General features: G+C 37.6%; 1 pseudogene; it reads left to right on the top strand.

The window, feature by feature from the left end:
- Positions 1–2,355: 2,355 nt before the first annotated feature.
- Positions 2,356–7,734, top strand: LOC110755910 (kinesin-like protein KIN-6; annotated as a pseudogene).
- Positions 7,735–13,704: the final 5,970 nt, after the last annotated feature.

The raw sequence follows: 13,704 nt of genomic DNA, 5'->3' as shown, positions 1-13,704 counted from the left end.
CAACCCCAATTACAGGCATGCACCATTCTAAAAACCCTCTTTTACAAGCAGCCAAACACACATAAATCCTTTGAAATATTGCTTCACCCTCAACCATATCACACTTAATTTTCACTGTACTACCTTTGTTGGTTTTCTTCAACTGCTCTGCATAGTCCCACAACCATGCATATTGCTGTATGTAGTTTCCTTCAATTTGTGCTTTAGCCAATTTCTTTGCCCTATACACTTGAGTTTTGGACACCCTCACATGATAGGACTCCAAAACTTCTCCTTGAAAAGCTTTGAGATTCCAATATGTGTTTCTCTTAATCTTGCTAGAAAATCTGTCACAAATCCATTTGGGATTAGCAAACTTCAGTTTCTCCACCCTCCCACATGTGTGTTCTAAGCTCAACTTCTTAATTACAAATGTTTGCACATTCTTTCCAATCTGTGAAGCATAAACCACAAATGGACATTTTAATCCTCCGTTGCAAATTGTCTTTACTCTCGTCTTGTCATTTTTTTCAAAGAACAGTTTCCTTCCATGAATAATGGAATATTCCCTGAGTGCCTCCTTAAGAACCTGTCTGTTTTCAAATTGCATCCCAAGCCGAAACTCAGGATTCTTTAAGTCCACCGCCCTTCTATACTGCTTAAACCGAGACAGTTTTTTTTTCCTTCTCACCTTACTTGTCCCTTCATTATCCCCTTCCATATCATCCCCAACACCCTCACTTTCAGTATCAAAATCTGAGGTGTGCTCACCATCTGATGACACCTCTCCAGGAGCTTCAAAACCAGGCCTCCTATTGCTATCGCCTCCTTTGTCCTCTGCCCCTTCATGAACAGGCACTTCAACTGTCTGAAACCCAAATTCTTCTTCACTGAACTCGTAATCACTATCAACAAATTCTCCATCATCTTCTTCACTGTTTACAACCTCAGCTTCATCTTTATCTTCAACATCAACATTATCTTCCACCCCAGTTTCATCTTCCACCTAAACATTGTGTTGCACCTCTGCATAATTGTCTGCACCATCCAAACCTTGACTCCAAACTATATTAGAATTGCCCACTTCAGTATAGTACAACCCCATAATCCTATTACATGGCATTTGGCCCAGCATGTCAACCAGTTTAGCATCAGAGCTGATAAGTTCAACCCCACTTACACTATGGGTTCCACCCTTCCTATACCATATTTCCAGAGTTGGTTTGGGGTTGGAAATGTCTACATTGTAACCAAGCCCTTTCCCTATCTTTCTTAAGTCCACCAATGACAGAAAATCATGTACAAAATTATCCAAGTAACAAACTTTTCCTTTTTTATACTCCCCACTTTGTAACACACCCCCATGGTGAAGTTCTAAACTACAGTTTTCATGGTTACCTGCATAGTAAACAAGGGTCAAAACAATGCTAAAACACACACACCTAAAATCAGACAAAACCAACTCATGTTCTGCACCAGTAAACAAGGGTCAAAACTTTTCCTTTTTAATTCAATGTTCTGCACCAAAACCAAAATATACAGTACACATTTCGTTCAGGTTTTAAATTGCTATGGAATAACTTCAGTCCATTTGGTGTGAGGCATAGATAGAAGACAAGAAGGGATAAAAAAACCCTAAGTGTTGCAGTCAACGACAGTATAAAGCATCAAAGCGTGTAAGGAATCTTTAAAAGCTATGGACCACACAGATGAAAACAAAACCAACTCATACGTATTCAAACAGGCAGAATCACTTACTGTATTTAGGCGCAACACCACCCCAACGGAAGTCAAACTCTTCCATCACTATCAGCCAAAAGGACCAAAAACCCAACTACCCCCAAAATGAAACCCTAACCTTTAACTGTACCCCCGATGAACCCCAAATTTCGAACCTTACACAGAAAATTTCTCACTCACTCAGTCATTGCTGCAGGAATTTTAACTCCAATGGCTGCTTCAGAAGGGATAGTTCACGTCCTTTCCCTTTTCTTCAGCCCTATATTCGATTTGTTTCATTCGAAACGACGAAAAGTCACTTATACCCCGACCGACAAGACCACGTGACACTCACATGGTCAATTTCGACGGATTCAGTTACGGCAGGACCTAATTGCACCCTCTTGTCAAATTAAAGTACGAAATTGCCACAAAATTTAGTTCGCGGACCCAATTGCAACTGGGGCCATAGTTGACGGACGTCTACAGTAATTAACCATATAGATATAAGCTTACTGTAACTATTCATTCAGACAAATCAATACAAAAACTCTTGATCTTTTCTTCTTCATCTTTCTCTGATTCTCTCTTCTTCTGTGTCATCAAAGTAAATACCCTAAACTAAGCCCAAAAAACGCAATACCAAACGGCGCGCAGATGGACCAAGCAACGGAAGATACACCGGACATTGCTAAATCCGAGAATCTCGGACTGTTTTTGAGGATTCGGCCACTTCTGCAGAGTGGCGTTAGGGGAGATCGGAACCCAAGATTCAGAAGGAAGTCGGCGTTTGAACCTTGGTTTCAGAAGATGTGCCTAAGGGTTAAAACTTCCCGGTCGGTGACGCTATCACCACCGCTGGCCTTGGAACGGGGCCGCACCAAGACAGAGGTATATGATGGCTTTTCACAAGTCTTCTCCCCTGATTCCTCTCAGGTGACTTCAGTTCTCCCTTTTCATTTTCGGTTGCATTTCTTTTTTCTTGCTATTATGTCTACCTATTTTTGTCTAATTTGTGTTATTGTTGATAGAGGAGGTGTATGAGAAGATGATGAGGCCACTGGTGGAGGATTTTTTGAAGGGCAATAGTGGGATGCTTGCTGCATTCGGCCCTAATGGCTCTGGAAAGAGCCATAAAAGCCCGGTATGGTGCCGCTTGCACTTCAACAGATTTTCAAAGAGACTTCTGATTCTACCAGGTATAATTAGGGTATCACTATGCTATTACATAATTATTTTCCAATTGTACTGAATTTATTATAGAAAAATTTGATAAGTATGTCAATTTTGTAAGTTCTATTTCACATGTAATCTATAAGCACTAAGCTTGAGAAGCCATTAGAGCAAGCACAACAATAGCAGCAAAAACACACGAACTGGCTTTATTCTTCCTCTCTTTATGCACTATAAATCTCTCCTATATGGGTAGGAATATGAGTCTGTTTTTTCAGTGCATAAGAGTGGGGACCGAAGCCTTAGTTTTATAGGGTGAGAGCCTTGAGGTTCCTAGCCCATAAAGGAATCCTTATCACCTCATGAGTCCATAGCCTAATATAATAGATATTCCACAAGTTAGATAGAGCTTCAACTCTATCAAACTTATCTGTGTAAACCCTGCTTATCTCTCCCTTGTATCTTGATCAAATAGGGATCCTAAATAGATGTGAACTCAAATAGAGTTCTTACAAATTTCACTTAATTAGTCACTTGATTTTTCATTGCAAATATAGAATCATGTTAGTTTAAACAGATATGAAGCCATAATCTGTTAGAAATATGAGATCGCTTTTTAGTAACCCAATCAGTCCAGTTGGCAAGATGTTTTGTAATTAATTTAGGATTTGAGAAACAGAAGTACGCTGATTAGACCTAATACCAGCCAAACCTTTTGGACTTGAATTTGACAACCCCTTTATTTTATATGATATCTTCATTCTTCTCAGGTCATTGTTCATATCAATCTTTGAAATAAGATGTGAGGGAGGCAAGGAGGAGAGGGCATTTGATTTATCCCCTAATGGGGTTGATTTAACCATGCATCGATCTACACTTAACGGCCTACATGAGGTAGGTTGAGTACTACCTTTGAGTTGTTTGAATTATGTGGTTGGATATTAAAAAGGCTTATTTACTGTATCACCCCCTGAAACTTCGGTCAAATCTCACTTAACCCTCCCAAAGTTAAAATGGCCCACCTAACCCCCTTGACCATGGTTTTGTGTTCCACTTAACCCCCCACCGTCAAGTCAGTCAAAAACTCTGTTAAAAAGGCTGATGTGGCACAAATGGGACCCACAAATTTGTTGAATTGAATGCCACGTAGGTGCCATGTGTAAAATAAAATAAAAAGAAAGATTTTCTGTTAAATAATATTTTTGTTAAAGATTGTCTATTAATAATAATATTTTAAATCTTGACCAAAAATATAATAATATTTTAAACAAACCAAAAAAAAAAAAAACAATTCCAATCCCCTCCTCCTTGCCCAGGTTGCGCATTGATTTACCCCCATCCCTAAACATGCCCCAATCATCCTTCCTCCTCCCTCTGCAACCAACAACCAACCTACCATCATCCATAACCACCCAAACCAACCACAAGCCATGCCCCATCATCCTTCCCTCTTCAACAACCAACCATCTGTCTGCCGCGCAAATCTCACGGCCTGGAGTTCCGGGCCGAGGGGATGTGCGTTAACACGGGGTTTCCTGCTTTTGGGTGCGGTGCGGTTGTGCGCGGGCGTGCCAGCACGGTTTACCGTGCGTTGATGTTTCGATGAGTTTTGGATGGATGAATGGTGCGCCTGTTTGATCTGTCTTCCTAGTCAAATGATTGTAGCCGAGAGAGGAACTGGTCTCGGCTGTTAGGTTCACGGCCTGAACTACAAGGCCGTCGAGTGATGGTGTTGGTGGTGGGTTTTGGGCGGTGCTCCGGCGCGCTGCTCAGGGAGCGACGGTCGTGTGATATATGGGGTGAGTGAACGAACAACAAGGATGGTGCTCCGGCGCCTTGAAAATCAAGGGTCGTATGATATATTGATGAATGGATTCTGCTTACAATCTAACACTACTCCTAAGAAAGCAAGTAAAGATATTGAAAGTGCATTACAGGAAAAAATAAGTTGCTCCGTGGGAGGCTTGTTTTGGTGTTGAACCCTTTGAATGTAGCTCGAGTCTTGTATTTATAGGAAGAGTCCCTGGATGAGTAATCGAGGCTGAATTTACGCATAGTGGAGTCTGATTAGCGCAAGTGGGTAGTCCAATCGACATTTGGGATCATGAAGTATGGTGGTGAGACTCCAGAAATCCCGGTGAATCTCGGCCGCCGCTCTCGATCGTGGGTTCTGAACCTCTGGCCGTGGAGACGCATTTATGGCCTGGATAGCTGGTGAACCAACATCTCAAGCTGTCAGAATCCTTGTGAGAATGTCCACGTCTAATCACTCTGATCTTCATCACCAAATCCTGACTTCAGTCACTTCCCACCTTCCCTCATGCATTAAATGCTACTTTGTGGCCAATGGGTTCGCTGCATTAAACAGGCACTACTTCATTAAATGAAGCCTGGGACCCTGCTGTCACGTGATGATTTGCCTTTAATGCCTTGGCCGCAAATTTGTTCGGCCTCGGCCTCGGCCTATGCTTGAGGCCGAGATGATCATGCCTTAGCATTTCCTCTTTTATTTTTAAGGAAGGCGAAATGCCCTGGCGAAACGCCGCGTTTCAGCCTCTGCGAACAAGTGCCAGGGCCGAGAGAAAGGGCTCCTTCGGCCAGCTCATGGCCGTGATCTATCAGGCACAAACACCATCCCATCACTATCATCCATAACAAGCCATACCCACTGCCAAAAAAAAAAAAGGAAAGGAAAGGTGAAGATGGTGGGTTGCGGGGGCCAAAAAGCTTAATGATGAAGATGGTGGCGTGGCCTTGGTCCTTAAGGGTTGGATCTGGTATTGCAGTTGAGTTGAGTCTGTGATAGATCTGGGATGGCACTAATTTGGACACAGAGAGAGAGAGAGAGAGAGAGAGAGAGAGAGAGAGAGAGAGAGAGAGAGAGAGAGAGAGAGAGAGAGAGAGAGAGAGAGAGAGAGAGAGAGAGAGAGAGGTTGTCTTGGGTTGGGGAGATGAATAAATAAATAAGTATATATATAAGGTTGGCTAGGTACGAAGGGAGAGGGAGGAGATCTGTTGGCCATGGTGGAAGGATATGGAGAAGACGGTGTTACTGGTTTTTTTTAATTTCCTATTAATTTTTCCTTTTGTTATTTTGTATTTTTATTGTTATTTTTCGTTTATTATTAATAGTTGAGTTATGTTTTTTTTTTTTAAATCTTAATTTTTTTTTATACATGGCACCTACGTGGCATTCAATTCAACAAATTTGTGGGTCCCATTTGTGCCACGTCGGCATTTTTAACAGAGTTTTTGACTGACTTGACCGTGAGGGGTTAAGTGAAACACAAAACCATGATCAAGGGGGTTAAGTGGGCCATTTTAACTTTGGGGGGGTTAAGTGAGATTTGACCGAAGTTTCAGGGAGTGCTACAGTAAATAAGCCTATTAAAAATAACTAGCACCTACTGTTTTTTTGTGAACAGGTCGTAATTTCTGATTGGAGACATGGCGAGTTTCTAATTTCTCAGGCACTACTCAGGCGTGCTACTAGTGCAACAAATACTAATAGCCAATCAAGGTGTGTGTAACCTCTTCAACTTATAAAATTCTTTACATTAATTCGAGTTTCCATGTTATTGATGAGCTCAAATATTCTATAGTTCGGCTATTTTTTCTGCATGGTTCTTACATTCGATAAGTATTATGACAACTTTTTCTCTTTATGGTTGTAGCCGGTCGCAATGTGTTATTAACCTCCGTATTGTTGATGACAAGTCTGATGGAGAGGTTAAGGATCCAGCAAATGATGGTGTTCTTAGTATTGTTGATCTTGCGGGAGCTGAAGAGAAAAAAGAACTGGGAATCAGGTTTCACCCATGTGCCTGAATTATTCTCACTAAACTAGCTGTGGTTAATGTTGAAATTTGTTCAATTTTGGTTGTTCACTGCATCCCACAAGGCATGATATATATACTTTAGAATCGTTATAACCATTTTGTCAGATTTATACTATTACTATTTTAGGATGCTTTACTTAATGAAGGGTTGTATTGAACTAAAGGAACCCATTAGAATAAATGATACCACATTTTTTCTATTACCTTTTCTCCTCATTCTATTTATCTTTAGATGGCAACATAAGCAGTTTTTGAAATTGATAGTGAAATGCTTGAATTGGTTTGGACATTTTGTGTACAGATTAAATTTTTTGCACAAGTCAATGTATAGTCTTGATTTTGAATAATTATTTTGTTTATGGCTTAGGTTTTTTCTTTTAATTTGCAGGGAGTAAGATTGCTTGAAAGTAACTTCATCAATAAAACATCAATGGTCTTTTGCTTGTGCTTGAGAGTATGTAGCCTTAAGTTGGTTTTTTCGACCTCACTCTTCATCTGCCCTTGATCATAATTAGTTTACCATTTTACTTGCTTATTCTTGGCAACTTATAAGGCCCTTATTGTTTTCCTCGCTCTCTATATATGTGTGTGTGTCCATGGTCTTATCCATTTCTTTTTTTGTTTTAGTCTTTATTGGAGCATCAGAAGAATCCAATGAAGCCATTGGAGAAGCACTTCCAGGACTCTTTGGTATTGTTTTCACTTACTGATTTATTCTTGTCACTAGTCCTTCGTTTGGCTCTAGTCTTTCGATAACTTCAATGTAGTAGCTTAGGATTTACTAATGTGTTTTCTGTCTTGGGACAGTTGACCAAGTACCTGAGAGCTTACATGGAAGGCAAGAAAAGGATGGCGTTGGTATGTTGTCGTCTTATCACCACCTTGTAATTCTGCTGTCTTTAAAATCATCTAACTGCTTTATTTGTTAATTATGCAGATCTTAACAGTGAAAGCAGGCGGAGAAGATTATCACAATACGTCTTGCCTGCTAAAACAAGCCTCACCGTATATGGAGATCAAGTAAAATCCTTCATCCCCAACCCAAAAGAAACTCATTATATATAATTTTTGTTTTTTTTTTGTACAAGCTGTTACAGTTTCTGTATTATGCATTTACTCCAAGCTTTGTTTTGAAGGGGTATAAAGAAAAACTCGAGGTAATCCAATGATGCATGAGCATCTATTAGACTTTCCTAATCTAAGTACCCATTTGGCATTGCTTATTTGGGGTAATAAGTGATTTTTAAAAAATTTCGGGAAGCCCAGCCCATTTGGTAACCTATGAGAAAATCACTTATTGTTAAAAATTGCTATGAGAGAAAGCAATAAATGAAAGCAGCTAATGACCTGCTTTCATTTTCTGATTATACGGTAATCAGATTTGAGGGAGCGCTGGGTTTTAATGAATTTTACAACTTCCGAAAATACCCCAATCTATTTTCACGCTCTCTCTTCCTCCTTCCCTCACATCACGTTGCTTCTTCACACAATCTCTTCACAGAGCCCACTCTTCTCCTTCTCTTCCATTCTGCCTATGGTTTTTTGTTGTTGGATCCATTGAAGCTCATTGCTGAGCCACAAGACTCAGGTAAGAGACGCATATTATGTTTATTTTTTTTTCAATTTCAATCTTCCCTCTTTCTATTTAATTTCTAGGGTTTTAACTATCTTCTCAAATGAAAAAAATGTCATTCTCATGCCAATACGTGATATAGAAAACCAACAGCAAAAACGCACATCACCACTGACCCAAGAAAATGGGCTTAGATTAGAAAGTCAGTCCTGCCCGATTTGCAAAAAATATCCCTATTGTCTTTGTCTGTTGCTCTATTACTATTTGTCTCGCTTGCAAAAAATATCCCAGCCTTCCTCACTTACTCACTCTCTCTCTCTTGCTGTTTCTCTTTATTTGGTTATGGGCAAATAGATTTCGAGGGGGTCAAACCTCCAAAGCATAAAGCTCTAATTTTTACTTGGAATTTTCTATATTATCTTGGCCATCAGTATTTTTTTCTTGGAATTTTCTCTATTATCTTGGTCATAACCTCCAAAGAATAAAGCTCTAAACCCCTCTTAGTGGTTTTAAATCTTTTTATATTTCACTGTAATGGTCCTGAAATGCTTGCATTCGTGTTAATATGACAGATTTTGTTATGGTCTTGTTTTGTTTGTCTTCCTAATATATGTATGCTGAAAAACTATCATTGATTCATTGGTTATGTTTTCATTTTGGAATTTTGGGTTCTAGATGAATTTTTATATCAGTAGTGAGCCACTGTTATTTGGTATCTTATTGAGTTGCAAGTTGGTTAGGTGAATTCTTTTTATTAGTTTAGAGATAGAGATAAAGAAAGTCAAGTGTTGCCACAGTTCAAGAGGCTTTCTATTTCTGGTTAATACTGTTAATTATATAAGAGTTTTGGTATTTCTAAACTAATTCATGTACCTTAGTTAATAGAGGGGTCCATACAAACTTTCCTAGTGAATATCAGCTTTGCAAGCCTGAACAATTGAAATATTTCTATCCCAAACATTTCCCTATACGTTATATATAATATTTGATTGAAAGATATTTGGTCATTAATAGTTAATGTGCTTTGATCATATCGTTGAAACTGTTGAGGAAAGCTTGTTTTATTTTCATGTGTGTCTGAGGAGGGAAGAAAGCTGTGTTATGAAATTTTATTGTGATGGCAACCTTTTGGTTTATTTTGTAGAGTTGAATGACAAAGCCTTTGAATAGTAAGTGGTAGTTTGGGGCTGGGATTATTTGAGGCGTATAGTTCAACTTTGGACAGTTTTGGTGGCATTTCAAATCATAGTGACTTTCAACCCTAAATCGTAAAATGGTAGTGACTTTATTCGGTGTTGTTTCTTGTTTTAGGGGCCTAGTTTCCACTAGCAGTGTAAATAAGAACTTGGATATTTATGAAATACTCTGTATTTCGTATCCTAAAAAACAAAATGATTGAAGGAGAGTATGAGACTTTTGGATTATAATTTATATCAGTGCGCCGTTTCACACAGAGCATGCTTTCCAAAATGTGGTCACTGTTTTGGGAACTTTTATTGCTGGAATACATTTACTTGTCAGTTTATTGTAAGATTTCTTTTGACAATGTGGTTTACCCAATTTTTACTTTAATTATATGATAGGGTCTATCTCATGAGTAATTCAAGATTGTGATTCCTAAAATTCCTACATATTTCACGGTATGAAAAAGAGATGGAGTATTTTACGAGACATGCCTAGTTATCCTTTTGCAAAACAAGTCAAATAGTTATTGCAACCATGACACTTCATAACTATATAAGAAGACATGCCAAACGTGATTGTCATTTTGATGAAAGTGAAGATGACTTAAATGGTACTCAAGATGAAGAGATTGAGAGAGAGGTTGATGCACAACAAGAAGATGGTTCTGTAACACAAGAAATGGAGGCATTGAGAAATAATATAGCCGCAAGTTTAATGAGTTCATCTGCTTAGAAATGTATATGATTGCTTGTTTAGGACTAGTTTAATTTTTGTTATAACTATATTATTGACAATATATTTATTTTTAATGGAATACTTTATTTATTTTATAATTAAAATAATTTTTAGGGTGTGATGGAAACATATTTAATAAAAAATATATTATATAAGCTAAAGTGAAAGTGCTTTTCCTTTTACCAAACACTTGAACAAAAAAGTCATTTCAGCATAATGCCTTTTTTAGTTATTATACACAACTCACAGCACTTTTACAAACAAATTTACCAAACACTCAGAAACTGATTATTGTACAAACAGCACTTATAACAAAAAGTTTACCAAACGCCAAACTGCTTTCTCTCACAGCTGATTTCTCTCACAGCAAATCTGACAGCGATTATTTTCACAGCACAGCAATGCCAAACTGGCCCTAAGTAGGCTCATCAGCTAATAATTTTAGTTATATTAAATTAATAAATTATTTTGTTAATTGCTTTCCTATTCTTATTAGAATTTGGTTTAATTTCCTGTTTAGTTTTTAATTTCCCTATTTAATTAGGTTTTCTTAATAAACCAGGAATAGGAATGTTTGGCTGATGTAATCTAGTATAAATATAATTCCAGACTTTAGTATATAGAAGTTTCTTTTGGGATTTTTGCCCTGGAACTCAATTATATTGCTTTATCCTTCTATTTTCTGTATTTTGGGAATGCTTGGGTTGCTGACAGAAGCTTATAGCCGCTGCCCTGCATCAAATTGGTACCAGAGCATAGGTTAATCCTTGCTCCACACCATGGTTGGACGTGCTAGAGGTCGTGGACGAGGAAACCAAGCCCAACAAAAAGAGATGGTTGAGATGTGGCAAATGATCGAAGATTTGTTGAGAGCGGTGCAAGCCCTCCAACGACAGGAACACGTGGATGCTTGATGCCTATATGTACATTTCGGAACGCAACTGCAAACCCTTAAGACATACCGGAAGTTGGTCTTAAGGATGACTTGAAGAAGATGCAAACCCCTTTCATGAAGCTGTGAAGGATCTCAAGTCAATGATTGAGATTGGCTGATGATCAGGTTTGTGATAAATTACAGAATTTTCAGTAGTTTCTAGTAGGGGTGGGCATTCAAACCAGCAAACCGGAAAACCGAGTTGACGAAAAAGTCAACAACCGGTCAACAAACCGAACCGAACCAGTTCTAGCTGGTTCCGGTTCCAATTCCATGCCTTCAAAAACCGGACAGGCTTGAATATAATTAATATATGCAGTGGGCCTTATTTTACCTAAACCTTCCATTCCCAGCTTCAAGCCCAAACAATTGGCCTAAACCTATCAATTAGAGCATCTCCAAGGGAGATGTCAAATACCAAACATCAAATTTAAATTTGAGGGTTAATGACCTAAATGGTCCCCAAACTATTGCCCCATTATCATTATGGTCCACCAACTAAAATTTTCAATTCAAACGTACTTAAACTTTTTATTTTGTACCAAGATGGTCCATCCGTTACAGATTCCGTTACTTCTGATCACGTGATGGCCACGTGACTGAGTTTTGAAGGGTATATGTGACTTTTTGAGAAGCTCTATCGTTCAAAACCAAAGTACCTCTGGTCCCTCAACTATTGCTCTAGTATCATTTTGGTTCACCAACTAAAATTTTCATTTGAACCGTTTTTCAACTCTTTTTTTTTTTGTATCAAGATGGTACTACCGTCAAAGTCCGACAATTTTATTTATTTATTGTATTTATTTGATTTTAAAATTTTTAATTAATTTAAACAATAGAGAAAAAAAATTATTACATTTTAAGTCCATGTCAGTAAAAAAAAGCCATGTTGGTGGTGAGATTCAATTTTTTCAATTTTAAAATTAGGTACAAGTTCCTATAATAGTTTCCTTTAATTTTTAGTTATTGTTTACTCTTTTAAAAAAATTGTTATTTTATTTTTATATTTATTTGATTTTATTAATTTATACAATAGAGAATTTATTATTATTAATTGTTAGGTCAGTCTCACGAAAAAAAAAGAAGCCATGTATCTGGTGAGATTCAATGTTTTAAATTTTTTTAAGTTTTATAATAGTTTCCTTTAATTTTTAATTATATATTACTATTTTAATTCATAAAGACATTTTTACCCCTCAATTTAACAATAAAATTGACAGACTTTAACAATAGGACCATCTTGATACAAAAAAAAAAAAAAAAAAAAAGAGTTGAAGGACGGTTCAAATGAAAATTTTAGTTGGTGAACCAAAATAATACTAGAGCAATAGTTGGGGGACCATTAGGATCAATAACCCTTTTAGAGGAGGATACTCACTTAAAAATACGGTTTTGTCCCTTGATTTCACGGAATAATACACAGACTTTGACGGATGGACCATCTTGGTATAAAATAAAAAGTTTAAGGACACTTGAATTGAAAATTTTAGTTGGTGAACCAAAATGATAATAGGGCAATAGTTGGGGGACCATTTAGGTCATTAACCCTAAATTTGATTGCTGATGTGGCAATTTGACGTCTTACACAGCTTTGCACTTCACCCGATATGTCAAATTAAATTATTATTTTATTACATTTTAGTGTTGATTTATTTTTAATTAAAAAGAAAAGAAAAGAAAAGAAAAAAATATTCATTTGACATCTTGCTTTTGGGATGTCAAAAATAACATCTCAACCTCCAGCCTTCATTCCACGTAAGCTTTGACACATCGGTTGGAGTGATGAGAGATGTTATTTCTAGCCGTTAAATGTCTATGTGGCACTATTGACACATCGGTTGGAGATGCTCTTATACCTCAATCCCAAATCCAAGCCCACTCCAAAAGAAAAAGTACTTTTCTTATCCCAAGACTGAAAAGCTTCTCTCTATTTCTTTTTTCTTTTTTCTTCCCTCTTTTCTCTCACCCTAGCTAGGTGCTTTCTCTCTCTCATTTCTTCTCTCGTTCTTCTCCTCTCTCTCCTGAAGAAAATCCTAGCCGCCACTTCTTCTCTCTTTTTCTCTTTTTTTTCTTCTTCTTGTTCTCTTCTTCCTCTCCTCTCCTCTCTCTGTCTGATTTCTCTTTTTGTTTCTTACTCTCTTCGATTGGATATGTTTTGGTCTTTTAGTGTTCTTTAGATTCTCATTTTTATTATAAATCGTGGAATGTCATTTTTTGTTTCTGGTTTCGAAGGATGGTTTGTTGGATAGATTATTTAGTTTTGGTATCTTTTGGCTGAGAAGGTTCAGATATGGTTTTACTTGTATGGATTCGTCGATTTTCTACATTGCACATTCAATTGTTTAAACCGGCCCGGGTTTAGAGCCCAAAAATGTAAAAGAATTCAGTTCGGCTTGAAGCTCTAAAAATTCAAAATGGAAAAAATTATCAATTGGGCTTAAATTTACCAAGGGCTATAGTAATAGTGATCCTCCTATTCAACTACTTCAACCATTTTCGAACACCTCATAGCATTTTCCGAACATTCGAGGACGACCTCGAGAGAGCAGACGACCCATAGAGTAGGT

This window comes from Prunus avium, chromosome 8 (genome assembly GCF_965620075.1).
Source record: "Prunus avium chromosome 8, drPruAviu1.hap1.1, whole genome shotgun sequence".
Classification (NCBI taxonomy): domain Eukaryota; kingdom Viridiplantae; phylum Streptophyta; class Magnoliopsida; order Rosales; family Rosaceae; genus Prunus; species Prunus avium.
The sequence above is the reverse complement of the archived record's forward strand: the minus strand, read 5'-3'. Positions and strand labels throughout refer to the sequence as shown.